Source organism: Ambystoma mexicanum, chromosome 6q, assembly GCF_040938575.1.
Source record: "Ambystoma mexicanum isolate Mex_15411 chromosome 6q, UKY_AmexF1_1, whole genome shotgun sequence".
Taxonomy (NCBI): Eukaryota; Metazoa; Chordata; class Amphibia; order Caudata; family Ambystomatidae; genus Ambystoma; species Ambystoma mexicanum.
Genome location: NC_090937.1, coordinates 566,932,468 through 566,953,368, shown reverse-complemented (window position 1 = coordinate 566,953,368; position 20,901 = coordinate 566,932,468).

The following is a 20,901-nucleotide window of genomic DNA, read 5'->3' as shown; positions in this document are numbered from 1 at the left end:
ACAGAAGCATTCAACGTTTTTATTATATAACTTTGGAAAATAACAAATATTGCAACTCTGTGGTGTATGCCGTAGCCAATACCTACATTTCTGTATGAGTAGGTTCCTGTACTAGAAAGAGCACTGCAATGGAATGTTCTTTAGAACACTACATTGTGTAATGAAGTATTTAGTTTATTACACATCTCCCGATAATCCCTGATACTTTTTTGCCAACATTACATTCACAACCCCTTGTATGAAAGGTAAATGCACATGTGATGTCATCAATGATATTTGTGATGTCATCTTTGATGTCCTGGGTGTTAATCTTAGCAGTGCACAGTGGTGGCGCGAGTTATGGTTGCTTAGCTTACCATAACTGGCGAATTTCCGGGGTTTTTTGATTTTTCTTGTAACCATAACGTCCTTTTAACAACGTGTTTTACTGAATTTCATAGGTTTTTATTAGTGCAACTTAACCATAACGTCTCTTTAACAAAGTTTTTTAATTGAATTTCATAGGTTTTTATTAGTGCAACTTAACCATAACGTCCCTTTAACAAAGATTTTCATTCAATTTCATAGGTTTTTATTAGTCCAACTTAACCATAACTTCCCTTTAACAATGTTTTTCAGTGAATTTCATGGGTTTTACCAGTGCATGCTATTTTCCTACAACTTACTAATATCATACTTACTAAATATAACAATATTTGTGTCCAATTTACAAAGTGTCACCTTAAAACTCTGCCATTTCCCACCTTCTAGAATCATTTTTAACACTTCTATACACTTGTGGCAACTTGTTCAACTAGTTTTGCATCCGTAGATGTCTACGAACATTTGACTTTATTGCGGACCTTCCAGACAGTGTCACATGACCATACGCTGGCGCGCAACATGATGATGTGTCCGAGAACCTGTCCGCACTTCACAATAAGATCAGTTTGGAACTTTACTTTCTACTGATCTAGGAAGTTTCAACTTCAAAATTTGCCTTGCACAGCTCCAACATCTATTCCTACTCATTATCCATTATCAATCTAGTACACAGTATATACTTTTAGCAAAACTGCCATGTATCTTAAAAAAATGGCATCAGCTATTGGCATCCCTCCTCCCCAAGAGCCACCACCATTGCTGTAATCAAGGAGTATAAGAAACACTGCCCTCCCCTGTCCACCTGCCCCTCCATATTAGTGTTTGGTGCCTCTTCCCTCATTTCCGTCCCCACCTTTCGTTCTTAGCTCTACTGCCAAAAAAAAATACATCCAAAAACAACAAAAGAAATGTTCCTTTAGGAACCACAATTCACAGTTAAAAAATAGAACAAAAAAAAACGTAAAGACTCCATGTACTTTACATTTCGCAGTAAAGTACATAGACTCAATAAGATTTTCCAACATTTCCATTTTCTTTTTGTGTTATGCTAATGGAAATATTGTGGCGTTTATCCCCCATTCCACGGACTGGAACGGTGGATACCGGCCCAGCAGCCCAAGTTATCAGCCCAAGCAAAGTGAGGGTGGATAACAAGATCTCTGGACCATTATCCCCCCATTCCAGCCCCTGTAATGAGGGATGAAGGCCATTAGCACCCTAGGTTCCCAAATCGGGAACCGGGGTGCCAACAAAAGGATTTTCCTTCCTACACCTGGACGCCTCCGCTGTCCCGGTGATGATTTGCAAGATGACGCCTCCGCTGTCCCGGTGTCGGAAGGAAAATCCTTTTTCCAAGATGGCCACCATGGAAAGGGAAGGTGGGGTTCCATACAGGACCCCTCTTCACCTTCTATGGCAGCCTGCAGAAGGCGAAGAGAAAATCCTATGACCATATTACTACAAGCACAGTTTTCTTCCCTTTCAATCCTATCCCAATTTCGAACAACTTTACCACAAAGCCGGTCCCAGATGAAGATGGCCACTTTAACCCCATGTGTTGTCCCTTGTGGTCATAGCCAGTAGCCAGATTGTCTGGATCATGACCTTATTCCATGAACCGGACAATCTGGCCACTGCCCATGGCTACCGGCTATACCTAAGTCACCAAAAAGGTATATCAATATTTTTTGTACATACATTATGACACTTGTTCAAAAATAAAACACAGGCACATTTGCAAAACCATGCTTTCAGATCCTTGCCAGTGCTCCTTCCACAAGTTTGCTGAAAATCCACGTATGTTTTATTTTTTCAAAATTGTCAAATGTATGCACATACAATAGTCATATAACCTAGCCCCCACTTAACAAAATCCTTATAGACTTTATGAAAACATTTATATCTAGAGCTATAATGTTTTTACAAACCTTTGTTTAGATTCGTCAAATGGCACCACATTTATAAGCCTTTAAAATAATTTGTGAACCCCCCACTAATTCTGCCCCCTCTTGACAAAATCCCACTAAACATTGCAAAAACAGTTATATTTGGATATATTATCAGTTTGCCAAATTAAGTGTAGATTTGTCAAATGGCACCTCATTTATAAGCCTTTACATTATTTTGGGACCCCCCCTCTAATTTTGCCCCCTCTCGACAGAATCCCACCAAATTCTGTAAACTCATTCGGGATCAGGGCAGGAATATAATTGTAAAATTACATGCGGTTCCATTAAGTGGTGACAAAGTTATAAGCCATCCAAGAACTGCTTTTCACCGAACCAGCAATGCAGAGGTGTCCGCAGACTTTCACAGGACTGTTTGCAGACTTTCGCGGAGAAAAACACCAATTTATTTGGTTCTTGTAGCCATATTCCATCCCATCCTCATCACCCCTCACCTCCCCAGAGATTATTTGATAAATTTGACAAGTGCAATGTTGTGTTTTTTATATGTTTTACCGCGATGTCCGCATAGTGCTAAGACTAACACCCAGGACATCAAAGATGACATCACAAATGTCATTGATGACATCACTGATAACATCACATGTCTGACTCGCTGTATTTGTTCCTTTAGTGATATATCTTAGACAGTAATAGTTAGGAACAAAAAAATCTAAAAGTAGTATATTTATAGACTTATACTTTAAATGTGTTCTTATAATAATTCACTTAGGGTCCACGCACAGCATATAAAACATACACATATGAAAAATACACAATCAGTATGGTTATCAACACTTATTGTTTTGCTGTTTTTTTATTACTGTACTTTCTCTGGATGTGCTCATATTTGTATTTGCATTAATTTCTTTAGGGTGCAGTCACATAATGTGATATTTGTACATAGGGAAGTAGTAGGTTTGAAGCAGAGCAACCCTTTCTGTGCATAAAGATAATTAGTTAGGTTATGAACACTTTCTGCTTCTACTGCTGCTTTTTTGCATACTTCACTTTCTCTATGTATAGTCATATTTGTATGTGTTGTTGTGTCTGTGTTTTGTATGTAATAATGAAATTATGTAGTGAGTGGTTTTATTAGCTACTTATTATATGTTGCACAGTACACAAAACTCTAATAAGAAAGCATTTATCATTTTACTATTCAACACGGTAAGATTATGAATATTGCACCTTTATCATGTATGCTGCACACAATGCTTATATTTATACTTGAGTAGTTTAGTATACTTTAAAGAACTTCATAATAGAATGCTATTTATACCAATGCATTGCCTAATGCACTACATAGCTCAAGATAGCTATTCCAATTATCTTTGACACTTTTTCTGTCAACATTATAATAAGAATCCCTTGTAGAGAATTCTCATGAAAAGTAAATGCACATGTGATGTTATCAGTGATGTCATCAATGACATTTGTGATGTCATCTTTGATGTGCTGGGTGTTAGTCTTAGCAGTGCACGGTGGTGGCGCGAGTTATGGTTGCTTAGCTTACCATAACTGGCGAATTTCAGGGGGTTTTCGGTTTTACTTGGAACCATAACGTCCCTTTAACAAAGTTTTTTTTATACTGAATTTCATAGGTTTTTAGTAGCGCAACTTAACCATAACATCCCTTTAACAATGTTTTTTTAGTGAATTTCATAGGTTTTTAGTAAAGCAACTTAAATTTAACGTCCCTTTAACAAAGATTATTTACTGAATTTCATAGGTTGTTAATAGCGCAACTTAACCACAACGTCCCTTTAACAAAGTTTATTTACTGAATATACATTTTCATAGTGTGAATTTGATAGATGTTTACTAGGATTCCCTTACTTTATATACATGTAACAAAGAACATACTGAACCCCCTGCTAATGATGTTGATGTCTGCGGCCTGTACATATGTCCGCGAATGGCCACGGACAACATCAACACTACCCAAACACTCAGGGGGTATCTTAAATTGTTCTAGCATGCCATATAAACACTACACAAGTTCAAAAAGCAGCACATAAACACATTATATGTAATAATAAATAAGAAGTGGAACCTATATATATAACACATCAACCATCCATTTAAATACCACATTTACTAAAATGGAATATAACAAAACAAAAAAGATATGCTTCCAACATAATTACCTCACAGAAACTGCACAGCTAGGAGCAACAGCAGACCTACACAACCGAAAGAGTACAATTTACCAGAAACTAGTAAGTAAACCTTATTTTTCTTATATATTTCTAAACTTTTTGTATTAGGTAAACTAAAATAAATATATTTTTATTTTTTACACAGAAATGTCCAGTACTTTGGAATGGCTTGAGGAAAATTTCCCATGTGCGGAAATGTCTGAAGACAGTAATACTAATGGTAGACACTTTTCTTTATAAGCAAATTAATAATCATTATTTTATGTGCATTTAACATATATATTTTTTTTAACAGACCATACAAACATTGAAAATAACACACCAAAAGACATATTGGAAAATACTCTGCAGCGCATGGAACAAAAAATGGACATGCTCATGGAAAATTTCAATCTTTTGAAACATTTTGTGGAGGATCAAATAAAAGAAAAAATTAAATACCATTGTCCCACATGTACCTGTTCCCCCTCTCCATGTCCCAGTCAACTATCCCCAAACCCTCACCACCAGGAAAAACGTTCTGATGAAACTTCCATCCCTTCATTCCCTCCCATCCATCCTCTCCAAACCTCTAATTCCCCTATATTTGTATCAGTTTCTGCTTCCCCCATCTTTAATAAATTTTGTATATGTATATAATAAAAAAAACATTATGTCTCTTTTAATTCAATCCTTCGTGTCTTATTTAAAAAATAAGTCTGCTGGGGTGTCTGCGGACAGCGCACCTGTCCGGAATGTTCGTAATCAGCCAAAATGGGGGTGTCCTAATGACACTATACTTGTCCCTACCGTTCATAAGCAAGATGGAACTGTTCTTAGAACACTTGGTGTCTGGGATGTCCGTAAGTGAACAAAATGGAGATGTCCTAAGGACACTATACCTGTCTGTATTGTCCGCAGGCAATTTGAAACTGTCCTAAGAACACGCACAGTGTCCAGGATGTTCGTAATGAAACACAATGGAGGTGTCCTAAGGAACTATACCTGTCCATACAGTCTGTAGAACATCTACGCAGATGCGCACCACACCCATAAATCCTGTGAACATCACGCCTGTCCGTAACTGTCCGTCTCACTTGTGTTACACTTTTAATTTGTTGAGGACCCGAACACTGTCGGTAGAACACACGCGCGCATGCGCATGACCGTTCCCGTGCATTTGGTGTCCTGCGGACACCTGTTCCCTTCGCGGACTTGTTCCCAACATCATCATGTGACCGCACCCACGCTGAGCGTGTGTCCTAATTTGCGGACACTGTCCGGCTCCCCAACATTTTAAAATAACTTTTTCAGACAATCCAAATTATTTTACAGTAAAAATTCACCATTGCACATGTCCCAGACAATGACCATGGCTTCCCACATACTTTTTGGAACTTTTTGAACCTTTTTGGGTGTGTTCAACCTGTCCACGAAGCGCACCTCTCTACCCCTATAAAAGGCCACAACCCAGAGCTGATCTTCATTGTGCTTCTGGCTAATGCAGATTGACATTTGCTGCCTTTGCTGCTCTTGCTAAGACTATCTCATCAACCCTGATGGCATCCATGGCTGCTGTTGCTACATCTGCCTCAGCACCACCCCAAACCCCCCACCACCACCACCTCCCCAAGGACTGCACAGGGGAACAGGCATGAGGATGTAGAGTACGAGGATGAAGAGGATGAAGAAGATGAGGTAGAGGAATGCCCTACTACCAGCACTCGCCAGGAGTCTTGGGTGTGGCGGTTGTTTACCATTCATGGTAACGTACCAAAAGCAAGTGCGAACAATGTCAGAGAGGGTATGCCCAAACGTGGGTCCCTTGCTCGCTGCACCATAGGGAACCAAGCTGCACCTCACTGAGGAGGCCCAATGAGGCTGAAACATGTCTGGGGTTGCTTGTGTTTCCGTGCAGAGGGGACCTGGCCTAGCAGTTCGGGCTGGGCTGCTACCATTGGTGGCAGTACCAGACTGATTTGCATATGGCTGGACTCCTTTTGCAATGGCGCAGACGGGCTAATAAACAGTGGTGTGGAAGGTTGCCCAGAGCAACGCCAGTGGTACACATTCATTCAAAACCTTCCACCCATCACTTTTGTGGTCACGGTTTGTCTCACTATGTGAGAGAGGGTATGCCCAGACGTGGGTCCCTTGCTCACTGCGCCATAGGGAGCCAAGCTGCACCTCACTGAGGAGGCCCAAAAAGGCTGAAACATGTCTGGGTTTGATTGTGTTTCCGTGCAGAGGGGACCTGGCCTAGCAGTTCGGGCTGGGCTGCTACCATTGGTGGCAGTACCAGATTGATTTGCATATGGCTGGACTCCTTTTGCAATGGCGCAGACGGGCTAAAAAACGGTGGTGTGGAAGGTTTCCCAGAGCAACGCCAGTGGTACAGATTCATTCAAAACCTTCCACCCATCACTTTTGTGGTCACACCTGCAACCACTGCAAAATGGTGCTGAGTCGTAGGAGAGATGGTTCATACAGCTTTTGTACACCATCCATGAAGTGACACCTGAAGTCGTTCCTCGGTTGGGACGTTCGCAAGGTTGTACCTTGTGATGAACATAGTAGGTTGAGTTCCTCTACCACATGCACCGTTTTCCCTCCTCTCACCACAAGAGACACTCCTGTGGAAGAGCGCATCCCTCCAGCTGCCTCACAGGCCATTCACGATGCTGTTGACCCTTACCTTTTGAGGTACTCTGTAGTGGGGAGACTCTTCTAAGTGCTTTCGAGACTGCGGTCACGGAGCACCAGAATACCTGCTACCTATCTAAGTAAGGCCCACCCTACATCTTCCTCTCTCCACCTGCCCTTTCTTATCCCCGTGGTTGGTGTCCCTTCATTACCCTCCTGTCCACTCCTCTCCTAGTGTGTCGTGTGTAAAAAAAACAAAAACAATATAAAAGAACAAAAAAAAAGGCACTTTTCAGAGCCGCCTTTCACAGTTTAAAAATAGAAGTGGCAAATAAACAGTGCAGGGCCCTGTGCATTTTTTAGAAGTCCACAGACAGTTCTAGGTTATATAAAGTTTTAGGGTGCTGCCCTAGCAAAACCAATTCACTTTTCTCTGGGAGGAAGTGTTGGCGCTGAAAAGAGCCTTTTGGTGGTGTTTTTGTGTGTTTGAAAAACTTGACATCGTCAACATCTACTGCAAAAAAATAGATGACTGTAATTCCAAAAAAGGTTGCAATGCATTTTGTACATTTCTCAAATAAATCTGATTGCCAGCATAAGTAAGATGGACTCCATGTCTGCGGAAAATGTACGTGCTACGAAACATAATATTTTCTTTGTGAAAAGAGGACATGTCAACATCTCTTAGAAAGGCACAAACAGCCTTATTAAAATTGCGCCTTGCTTTCTCCATTTATGGACCAAATAAAGAAGAACGCAGCCACATTTGTCTTTGCGCAATGCGAGAAAAAATTACTTGGGAATTTGGAAACATGTCCATGACCTTCCCAAGTCCTTCTTTCATTACAAATTGCAAAGAAATTCCAGACACATGTCCTAAACTGTTCCCTCCACAATGAATTATAATTATGTCTGGATGATGCTCTGTCTCTAAAGTAGCACAAAGAGGTACCAAGTCCAGCCACTTCATTCCACGCACCCCATGCCAGTGCACTTCCACATGAGGGAATCCAAGATCTGCAGCTACTCCACAGCGTTCTGCATGCACCTCCAACCAATGTATCCATGAGTTTCCCAAAATCCAGATAATCTGTTTTCGGAAAAACACAGCCATAGCTATCTGTTCTTCTCTCAGGAAAAAGACGTTCTGACAAACTCTGTCCTTACACAACACACGAGGTAAACTTTACTGACCAATCCCTAGCTCTATTCATTCTCATTTGCATGCCTCTCCACCCCAAAACCCCAGTATGTGATACGCGCTCTCCGCGGACTACCGCCATGTCCGCAGACATATCGAAAACCTGAGCCTGGTGAATGTAAAATTAAATAGTGTGCCCCATTTCCCCTTTGGGGTTGACTCTGAAAAGAACAGTTTTTTTTTGTTTTTTTTGCAGATGCTTGACAGATACCTGTCATTTTGTATTTTCTGGGGGTTTTCTCTTCATACTTTACTACTAAAATCTTCACATAACCTTCTCCAAAGCAACCCTTATATTCCAAAACAGCATAGTATTTCCCAAAAAAGATGAGAAAATGCCATCTTCTTTAAAATAAACAGCATTACTGGAATCAATATTCTCATTATTACAGAAAAACATACCAGCTCTAAGCATGAAAGCACTCATGCCTCTGTTGATTGCATACCTACCAATGTTTTGCTGAGGACAAAAAAACGAACTATTGTCCCATATTGCCCTAGAAAGTAATCTCGAAAAAATTACTTTGGCATTTGGAAGGATGCTCATTACTGCTTGAACCAAGTGTTCCAAATCTGCCAACAAAGTAGGGGCACTGACATAGTCAAAATGGAAAGAGCAACAGTGCAAAACTACCAGATATGAACTGTTCATCCTGTTCTTCACAAACTTGTACAATTCCCTGTACATTGCAATCAGGCACAGTGCTCCACACCACCTCCACTCCTTTAACATCGAAATTGTTTGCCACATGACTGCATTGAGCATACTGCTGTAAAGCATGCACAAACATATATCCAAGCACCAACATCCTGACTTTCTCCACCTCTGCCATCTTCACTACACACAGTCTCTTTCAACACAAATCTACAACCTCAACATCTGATTGGCTGATCCCTACAGTCCCCTTTCCATGCTGGATTTGCTGGAAAACCCCGAGTGTGGCACGCCCTTCCCACGGACAGCTGCGGTGTCTGCGGAGTATGTAACTCTTAGCCAGCCCTTCTAACCTTTCCACATCACTCTCGGTGCCATTCCCTCATTGGATACAGCTAAGCTGTCACACAACCATCTACCAATCACATCCAAGACCTCTACATCTAACTCCATCATCAGAGTTCTGCACTTCAAATGTACTGTTGATCACTCTGAGTCCAAGTTTCATATTATTGGAAAGCACCTACTACAAAAACTACTCTACAAGTCTCCAGGATTTCTACTTATAGCTGCATGCATATCCACATGCATGAATACAACTACAGGTATGCACATTTTATTCACAGTACATGTACAACTCTTATGAATGCATACAAACAGAGCAATGCCACTTAACCTGCATAACCTATAAAATGAACTTATTGCAATTTTTCCCATCTACTATAATCAACTGTCACTCACAAACCTGTCTGCTATCTAGAACACAGCTTTAAAAAACCAAGTGAATTTCATACACTTACAATTCTACTCATTTGCAAACCATGTTGAACTAACATATTGTAAATAAAATATAAAGGCTGCAGATAGTCAAATGAAATGCATGCATACACTATGTTCAGATATCAAACATGATTACTACTACAAAAACATAAAAATCAACGTATACATTAACATCAGTGCTATAAACACACAAAATTACTAACTTCTTTCTTTTACAATTGCAGAGAAGACCACCCTCCTGAAAATCAGCAGCATCGGAACTACAAACAACATATCCAAAGAAACCTGCTCATTCCACAAAAAAAGAGTAAGTACAATACTACCTTAATATTCTTACTGTTACTGAAACACACTGTGTAGTTCATTCATGTAATTTGCACACCAAAGAAACTGAGATTTCTGAATCATTCTGCCAACAAATCCCCATTTATTAAACAGGGATTAGCAGGCAGAATGGCACACAAATCCCCGTTTTTTTGTAACACAAATAACATAACTCAACCCCTGAAATGTTAGTATTACAAAATAAAGTAATGTTTTAATTTTATAGCATTAGATTTAATGTTAGTGCTTCTCCTCACCACTAGCTCAGTTTCTACTGTCATCTGAACAGCAGTATAGTAACACACATATAGAAGAATAGCCTTCCCAACTAATTGTAGCTGCCCAATGCACAATCACACACCACCACATACATCTTTACCATCATACTCAGACACTCATGCACACAGCACACATACATTGCAGAACGGCCCAACCCACACCTTCTTTTTTTTTCAACAGACCCCAAAGAATGCCTACCAAAAAGTAAGTCCGTAGAAAGCAGCGCCGAACTAGAGCAAATGAAAATAAAAGTGTTCAAAACAAGCATCCATCTCTAGCAGAGTTTGCACAAAAAGTTCAAACAAAACAGCTAATACAGTCATTTGGCGAAATAAAACAAGCTTCAGTACAGAAACTTTGCCTCCTCTATCAAAATGTAAAACGAAACAGAAAATGATTAACAAGAATTCAGCTACCGCTACTGCTAAAACTGCTCCTATATATCTTGATATACCAGCAAGTAACCATACCAAAAAAAGTATTTTAGCGAAAATGTTCTGCCACAGAGTCCTTCAGAATCTTATAAAAACAGGAGATAGATCATGCACAACCTTTAAAACCTACCGTAGAAAATTAATCTTAGAAGCTTTGATAGGCAGTGCAATCCTTCTCAAAAGAAGGTTATTTATTTTAGGTTAAACAGAATGAAACCACTAACAAAACTAACTACTAAATTACAAAAAAGACATCTCAATAAACAAAAATAACTTCTTAAATATCTGTGAGGTGAATGGAGTCACACCATGAGCACAGAACTATATTTTAATGAAGAAGCATACAAACAAAACCAAACAAACATAATTGCCATACATAGCAGTGTACAAGGTTATGAAAAACTTAATAATACCATAATGCAACAAGAAATACTGCTTACAAAAATATCCCCAGAAAAGTCAGAATTACCTCTCCATTTGACTGAACCAGAACGTCCAGTATAGAAATGGCCATGCACATCAATGTGTAACATTCCCAAAAAATCTTTCAAATCTTTACGCCAGTTCCTCAATCAGTATGTGAAAGGCAAAGACAAAATCAAAATGAAACTGCTGCAAAATATGGATACCTGTCCAGTGCGCAAGTACACAGGACTACAAGGACATTTATTAGCCTGCATTTCCAGACCTATTTGCAAAAGCACCTTTCATCATATCAAAATGATATCAACACATCATTCAACTATAAGAAATCTAGTCTATAAACTGTACTATGCTAAAAGTCCTGCTTTAGCACTAGCCAATTTAAATAACAATCTTCTACATGGTACAGCCAAAGACCTACTTGAAGAAATCAACCATATCCAGAAAATATATTTTGGAATTGAAAGCCACTTAAAAAATGCAATAGCTTTACAACAGACTAGCAACAATTCTGCACATGGCAACCTTCTATTACACACATACAAAAAAGAAATACTACAATTTAAAAGTACATCCCCCGAAGTACCAAACCACGTGTGTGTGTGTTGCCGCAGAACCTTTTATAAAAGTAAGACAAAAACTATAGACGTAACATACTAAATAGAAAACAATGAAGATTCCAAATGGTTTGAATTAGCTCTCTACCTTATAACAGAAATCAAATACAAAATAACTGACCCCTTAATAATTTGCAGTTACTGCACTACAAAACTTGACAACAACCAAACTCCTTCACGTGCTATCACAAATAACTTGGAATTATTCCCACTACCAAAACCCAACCAACAACTCAATTTATATGAGAGCATCATAATTCAAACAGTGCACCCATTTCAAGCAATAATACGCCTTCAATCAAAAACAGCAAAATTACCTGCCTCTGAATTGGTGAAAGGCATTTGTGGCAAAGTAGTTTTTTACCATTAGATCTAAAAGAAAATGTGCACACTCTGGGTGTGCAACATCCAATAGAGTAATCTTTAATTGTCTTAGTAAATGGTGTACCTACAAAAGACAAACAAATTTGGCAAAAACTCCTAGACTTACATAAAGTCAGACAAGCCTTGCAATATCTCAAAGACAATAATGAATACTACAAAGAAATAAATGTTGAAGAAAACTTAAGGGAAACAACTGAAATAATTCAAGAGTCACCAGAAACTGGTGAATTTGAGCTTCTAGATCTTGCTACAGTATCCAATATTTTAGACCATTATACAATTCATCCATTACACTCTAATGACGCATAGATGATGCACTAGAAACGTACCAAATGCAACAAACCAAAGGATCACCAATCAGCATATGAGAAAAAAGTATAGAAGCACGTGCTTTTCCTCTACTCTTTCCTACTGGCAAAGGAGGAAGGTATGATAGACCTATTCAGATAACAGCATCAGAATACCGCTCGTTACAAATGTATTCTGAAGATCCCATATTTAGACAAAATGTGGACTACATATTCCACCTACTCTTTGAAAGTAAACTAGCAGCTCTATGTTACAGAGTTGCACACACATTGGAATCAGGAACCCACTTTCAAAATATGTCAGCTACGCAATTAATACAAAAAGTGCAAGAAAAAGATGAGGTTTTACAATCAAGCATTACAAATCTGTTAGCAAACATGTGTTATACGAAAGAGTGCTGGTTCCGACGTCACAGAGATGTATGTTGTATGACAAGAAACCTTGGCCCACCCACTTGGTTTGTTACATTAAGTTTTGCAGATTATGCATGGGAAGATTTATATGATGTCCTATGCATATCAAACAAAAACAAAACAAACATAGATATCTTAACACCTCGAGAACTTGCTCTCTAGACCCTGTTAATGTTTCAAGATATTTCCATCATTGTTTCATTGCTATGCTACACTTTATTTGTAATAAAACTGTTCCTCCCCTCAGAGAAGTGCAACACTTCTTTTGGAGAAAAGAATACCAAGCCAGAGGAGCACCACATATCCACATGCTTTTATGGATTAAAGATGCTCCTAAATTTGGTCAAGACAGTGATGCCACTGTTTTACAGCTTAGCGAAAAATATGTCACTTGTGGAATTCCATCGAAGCAACAAATAGTGATCTTCATGCACAAATTGTACAATTTCAAAGACACACATGTGGCAAATGTTGTCGTCGGAAATACAAAGACAAAGGGAAATACAACACCAAATGCCGCTTTGGTTTGCCTAGACCAGTTACAGAAACATAGGACTCAATGAGAATGGGCGCGGGAGCTAACAACGACCGGCCCGTTGTTAGCTCCCTGGTCCCCTCGCAGGACCCGGTAAGGACATCTGGTAAAACCAGACGTCCACATCGGGTCCCGCGAGGGAACCTCGTAATATTACAGAATGGGTTTAATGGGTCTGCCACCATTAGCGGCACCCGTTAACCCATTCCGCAATACTCATAATGAGGCCCCATGTGTCACTATGAAGAAGATACAGAAGACTTAACTGTACTAAAATCAAAATTGAACAAAGAGCAGCGTGCCATTTTTCAAAAAGTAACAAAACTGGGCCATGCACCTCACAGTAGATGGGAAAGTACACGTGGCACATTCTGCCATTATGAGCATGCTGGTCATGGAAATGGAATTGTGGGAAATAGGCAATTAGGTTTTAAGTGTGTGGTTACTTGGAAGGGCCAGTACCATATCCTTCCAATACTGTGTTGTGAGGTTTGTGGAGATGGAGAGACACACAGTGCTTATCATCAGAACTTTGTGTGCCATCTGCACAGGTGTGTGCAAAGGGGCATTTCTGGTAATTTCAGGTTGGAAGGAGTGACGCTTTCTCGGGCTGTCAGGGTGACTGCAGTTTCGGTGGGATGGTTCGGCTTTGCAGATTTGTGTCCTCCGTCATGAACGTAGTTTTTAAAAAACTTTGTTAAAGGGACGTTATGGTATAGTTGCCCCAATAAAAACCTATCAAATTCAGTGCAAAAACTTTATGAAAGGGACATTATAGTTGCTTGGCACTAATAATATCCTATCCATATTATGCTAACAAGTAAAACTGAAAACCCCCAGAAATTCACCAGTTATGTTAAGCTAAGCAAACGTAACTCGTGCCACCACCGTGCACTGCTAAGACTAACACCCATGACATCAATGATGACATCACAACTGTCATTGATGACATCACTGATGACATCACATGCATTGCTCCCTCTTTTTTTGTTCACTGACATATCTAGGCCAGGTGATTTTCTTCACTGACAGTCAGGAACTAAACATTCAAAAGGTACTATATTTGTTATTGCACTGTATTTGATAGTTTTTTATTAGGGCAACTGAACCATAATGTCCCTTTAACAACATTTTTTCACTAAATTTAATAGGTTTATATTAGCGCAACTTAACCATAATGTCCCTTTAACAAAGTTATTTCACTGAATTACACAGCCCACGGTAGTGGCTGTGTAGTTGTGGTTAAGTTCCTAATCCCATAGAAAGAGCACTTTGAGGGCGGCTTATAACTTCGCTCCCCATGGACGAATACTCACCAAACTTTGCAAAAAAGTATGTGGTCCACTCTGAATATTTTTGCAAACTTTGGTGAGGTTCGGTCCAGGGGGGGCAAAGTATAGAGGGTTCCCAAAATGTCTTTTTTTCCCATAGACATAATGGGAAAAAACCTTGCGCATGCCTACAGCTCAAACCGCTGGACGGACTTCCACCAAATTTGTGGCAGGAGCGGCGGCTTAGTCCCAAAAGCGTGCTTTTGTTAATGTGGTGTGAATCCATCCAGTAGGTTTTTTTTTTAAATGGCCAAATCATAAGGCAAAAATAAAATGATATCTAGGTCCACTCCGCGGACACACTTCCCTGATTGCTCCACGGACGGGACACCGATTGGCTAATAGACTTGCATCATGTCCACGGACATGCGACGTGTCCTCTGATTGGCTGGGATGAGATGTGAGGTGCGTCAAATTGTTTTCATGCACCTGCCATCTTGGATCCGCCAACTGCGCGGCGGCGAACAGATGTAAAATGCAATTTTGGGGGGTGTGTTGGTGGGCAGAAGTGCTTGGGGAGGGTTGGGGAGTAAGAGATGGGTCAAATACTGTATTTGTTTAGGTGGCAGGTGCCCCTGATGTGTTTGCCATGTCCGCAGTTTCCGCGGCTGTCTGTGGACATAATAAATGCACTACTGGCTATTTTACTTTAGTATGATGTTGGTTTTGGGTTGTTAGTGGAGGATTGATTGCAATTAATATCCTTTATAAGCAGCGTACATACCACAGTCAAAATGTTTGGTAGCATAGGTGTGTTATGCTGCGGTGGTTGTGGCCAGGGCCTAGAGTCTAGGCCCCTGCCACAATGACCACAGCATAACACACCAATAGAATCAAACACCCATCAAATATCCAGAACCCAAAGTTTGTGTACTGTTTCATTTGGAGAGTTAGTAGGTGAAGTTTTGGTTAGGCTATGCAGTTAAGATTGTGGAGTTTGTGACAAGGACTGCTGTGTTTCTGAGTCTATTTATTGTATACTTACTGGTTCAGTTTTTTGTGATTGTATGCAGTTTTTTCATGACATGGGTAACTGAACCAGACATACTTTTTCGATCTCTGTAATAAAAGAAAACATCAATTCATAGAATTTCGCACAAAAGTGGCGCACGCGGCTGGCGCACAGTGTGCGCGTGCGAATGTCTGCGCCAGCCGTGTGCGCTAAAATTGATTTCCGCGCACAGCGTATTCATGGATTTTAGCCTCCAAAACCAGCCGTGGCGCAGAGTGGCACAGCGACCCTGCAGCAGCGCCAATTACGCCCCCAAGAACGCCCTCGCGCAAGGAAAAGCCATCAAAATCCCCAATCCAGCGCAAAGTTCTGTGCTAACCCTGGACCAGTTTACAGGGCTGCCAAACAGCAAACGCCAAGCGTGGAACGTTTATTACTGGGGTTTCACACGCGATAGGCCCTGTGCGAGCGGGATACATTTATTAATGGGGTGTGCGGGAAGTTTCACACGCAATTGGAGCAGGGTACGTGTATTACGGGGTTCGCGGGATGTTTCACACGCGAAAAGGCCGGTGCGAGTTGGGTACGTGTATAACTGGGGTTTGCGGGAAGTCTCACACGCGATTTCAGCAGGGTTCGTGTATTACGGGGGTGCGCGGGAAGTTTCACACGCGAAAGGGCCTGTGCGAGTGGGGTGCGTGTATTCCTGGGGTTCGCATGAAGTTTTACACACGAAAGGGCTCTGTGCTAGTGGGGTACTGTATTCCTGGGGTTCACGTGAAGTTTTACACGCGAAAGGGCCCTGTGCGAGTGGGGTACGTGTATTCCTGGGGTTCGCGTGAAGTTTTACACGCGAAAGGGCAACGCCCGTGCGTGATACGTCACAGACACGCTTACGCGCTAAGGGCCATTGCTCCATGTCCATAATTCCAAAAAAAAAAAATGAATACATGTTGAAACTATATACAATCCATTGTCCAAGGATGTAAAGGGTCCATGATCCCAACCAAACAAATGAAACCTACCTAACAAACTACCTAAAAATATAACTATATACAAATTTGTGTGGCATTGTCCATTGACCACAAATAAAAGGAAAATGAAAAGGAAACCTAACTCTAAAAACTATTTACAAGGGCAGCGGGCTAGTCCGACGGCTCACTTTTGGATGTCCCGGGCCAGGGCATCATCGAACTCCTGCTCAATGTCCTGGAGGCGGTCCTCTTCCATGGCCCTGAGGGTTCGCAGGGACGACGACATGTTCTCCTCCAACTCCCTGCGAATTGCCTCGAGGCACTCGGGCCGCCTCAGGGCCCTCCGCATGGAGTTCTCCGCCCTGACCATCGTGAGCCGTGCCTCTTCTGCCCGCTGCCGCTCCGCATCTATAGCATGGCCTAACCGCTGCCACACGGAAGACACTTCCAGTCCTGGGTCCTCCTGCCGTCTGGCCGATGCCTGCCCCTCTGATGTCGAAGGCCCCGAGCCATGATGGCTCACACCTTGTTGCTGCTGCTGCTGTGCCTCTGCCGGTGCCCTGGCTCTTGCTGCCTGCACATCCTCCTCCGGCTGGGGTGCAGTTGTTGAGGTGGCCACCCCTGCTGGACGTCTGACTGTAGCAGGGATGTGTCCTCCACCAGCCTGGCCACAGGGTCAGAGGCAGCTCCACACAGTACCCAGGTGGGAAGATGGCATGGAGGACGACTGGGGCATAGGGGGTTCAGTTGAGGAGAGGGTCGGAACAAGGTCCAGAAAACGGAGGAATCCGGCCCTGGTGAGCTGTCCCAGTAGGTCAACGCGGTCAACGAGCCATTCGAGAAGAAGTGCAGTCTCCTGATGAAAAGACTGCTGGTCACCTCGCATGGTCCGTTGAGGCAACGCCACTCCACACAGGAAAGGCTCAACCCGGTCCCGGATAGCCACGTCCGCAGGGAGAGGAAGGCCAGTTGTTGTAAGCCGATCCCCTCCCTGAAAATGGGTCTGGACGTAGGCATCCCTGCTGGTGCGGGATGATGCAGTCACAGGATCGGGGACAGGATTACACACAGGCACCTCCGCGGTGGCCTGTGCTGCCTCCTGTCCCTGCCCCTGTACTGCACCACTAGCACCAGTGGAATCCCCACCTCCAGACCCCGTGTCTGTCCCTTGCACGGCCTCCTCCTCCACCAAACCCCCCACCAACCTGGATGACTCCGTGCCATCTTCCTCCGTCGCACCCTGTGGGGTCTCAGCTGCCCTTTCTGCTGCTGAGGAGTCCGACCTCCACCTCTTGGACCTTCCCTTGGCAGCTGCGGCCTGGGACGTGCCACTGGACTCCTCACTCCCCGACAAGATGACAACCTGGGAGGGGAGCCGGGCCTTGCGTCTCCAGCTGGCGGGATGATCCCTGCCGCTGTGCTCCACAGCACCCTCTCTGCCCTCTTCTTCAGTTGACGCTGCAGAAAGGGAGAGATAAAACACAGGCATCAGGGCACTGTACAATGGACTGATACACACATGACAGTTGCACATGAGTGGCATTGTTTAACTACAGACACGGCATCACCCTCCACGACCCACATGCCATTTTAACTCACACACATGAACATTTCAACAGCAATATTGCACCAGGCAGCACCATCCATACACATACAACAGCATGAGCAGCCAAAGGTGAGCCTGAAATCACATGAAACACAAGGAGTGCACTAGACATGCACACACATCACCACACTTACATGCATGTCTACATCTCCTCCAACTGTTGCAGTGATGAGATCGCCATACATGTCACATCTGCCATTCATCCTTCTACATATCAGTGTCACGTGCATCCATGTTGCATCACAGTTGCACACTTGTCAGATACACATACATGCACATGTACACAGTGCAGATACATGCATTATGAACCACCATCCACGCCACAACCATGCCAATGTACATACACAGAAACTCAAACATGTGCTCCCACACCTGCATTTGCCCAGCATGCTTACCAACACATACACCATCAATGTGTCTCACAACTGAGAGGACTCACATGTGGCAGCCTCACGCCCATGTTCATACACATCCCTACATAGCCCTACATAAACACATGTGCAACCTGCACACTACTGGCACACCATGACACGCACAGCGTACTATCAATATGCATGTACACTTACCGCTTGACTCCAGACGGGTCTGCCTCTCAAGGATCTGGACGTAGAGCGCTGAGCATATGCGTTCCAGGACACTCATTTGATGGTTCAACAGCTGGCCCCGGCGCCCCTTGGCATCCGCTGCCTTAGCGAGGCACCGGGCCTTGTTGAGGGTCCTGGTCCTGAAGTCCTCCAAGCGCTTCTTGATATGATGTAAGTCGCGGACTGCCACCCCCTCCGCGTTGATGGCAGTCACGATGTCCATCCAGATCCTGGTCTGTCCTTCATTGTCGGCGCGCAAACTTCAAAAGAGGGCATCATACTGCCCCAGGACTTGCTCCACCAGGACACCAACTTACGGTGGCAGTGAAGCTGGTGGCCCTCTGCCTCTCTGGCTGGGGGTTGCCAGTGCTGCCAGATGGTGTTGTGCTGGACATGGCAACCCCAGAGGCAGGAGTGGGTGGGCAACTGGGTCCTGGGGCTGGGCTGTGGAGCGATGGAATCCCAGTCGGGAGTCTTCGGTTCCAGCAGAGGTGGTCACAGCAACTACACACCTGGCTGACGTGCAGACAGCAAATGGAAGGGCACATGGGCAGCAGGCAGTCAGGCAGCAGCAGATGGCAGGTGGGAGTGTGCTCGGGGCTCTGGGGGGCAGTAATTCGGCCTTCTGGGCAGGAGCATGGTCTTCCGTGTGTTTTCTCGTGGCCAGCTTGATACGGAGTGATTTGGCACGTGAAAAAATTGCACGTCAGCGTGTAATTCGAGGAAAGGGCCTTAGCGCGTAAGTGCGTCAGCACATGCACGCAATTTCATTGGACCAAAGGCCCTTAGCGCGTAAGCGCATAAGTTACATTACGCGCGCAGGTGTTTCCCTCATAGCACGTGATGACAGAGCACATCTGGGAAAACTGCACGTCCGAGTGTCATCGCGTGTAATTGGAAGAAAGCGCCCACGTACACACGTATCTGACGTGTACGTGTGGGCCGGTTTAAAAGCTACGTGTAGGACACCATTTCCTTGTACGTGCTTTTTATGGAGAGCGAGTGGGTGAAATCTGTACTTCTTGTCGGTTCACACGCGATTACTTCACAGCGTTTCTAGTTTATACTCCCTGTTACCTCTGACAGCTCTTTTCTGATTTTTTGTTGGGCCTGTTTCCTCAAACAAAGTTCACTTCTCCTTTTGTCCTGTCTCCTCAGACAGCGTACAATTCTTCTTTTGGCGGGGGTGTTGCTAACGTGCACACGCGCATATTTTTCACGTTCTTTTTCCAGGCAGACGGTGAGTTCCGCACGTACTTAGCAACTGTGCCGGCCCTGTATGTCGTGTTCCCCTTCAGAGGTCATTGTAGGCTGCGTGTATTACGCGTATGCTTAGTTTTGTGTTTCTGGGTGCCACAGCATAGTGCGGGTTCATTTTTTCACACACGTGGTCTACGAGGGGTTGCGTGCACGTTAATTTTAGATGTTGGGCTGCCTGTGCATTGCGTGGCCCATCATCTTCCCCCAGGGGTCACAGACAGCCTTGTTCGAGCACTAGGGTACGAATTGCATCTGGTATCCTACCCCTTTGACCCCCAATTGCCCAGGACAATAGTTTACTGCAACTCCCATACACACAACAACATCAGTGCCATGGTTGGGAGGCGACCAGTTGGTAAGGGAGGCAAAGGTGGGCGACCTTCAAAAGGTGGGCATGGTGGGCGCGGTAGGGGACTTTGCAGGGTGCCCCTATACCGCCATGTGTGGAGGAATAATCAGGGACACCCATGCCCCCCCCCCGGGTTGAGGGAAACGTGGCTGACACCATCCAAGCTCAGCCCCTGTTGGACCAGCCCTTTGTGAAACCTGACCTGGCACAGGATGACTCCCTGGCTGACTTCCAGGTCAGCAAGTCTAGGCCACGTGTGGCGGTGCAAGTTGTTGTCACCAAGCCATGTGGATCTGGGGCAGCTATGTCATCTGCTGCCCCAAGTATGCAGGGTGGGGAGGCTGCAGGGACAGCTGCAGCTCCATCCACCCCAACTCTGACTCTCCCAGCCAGGACAG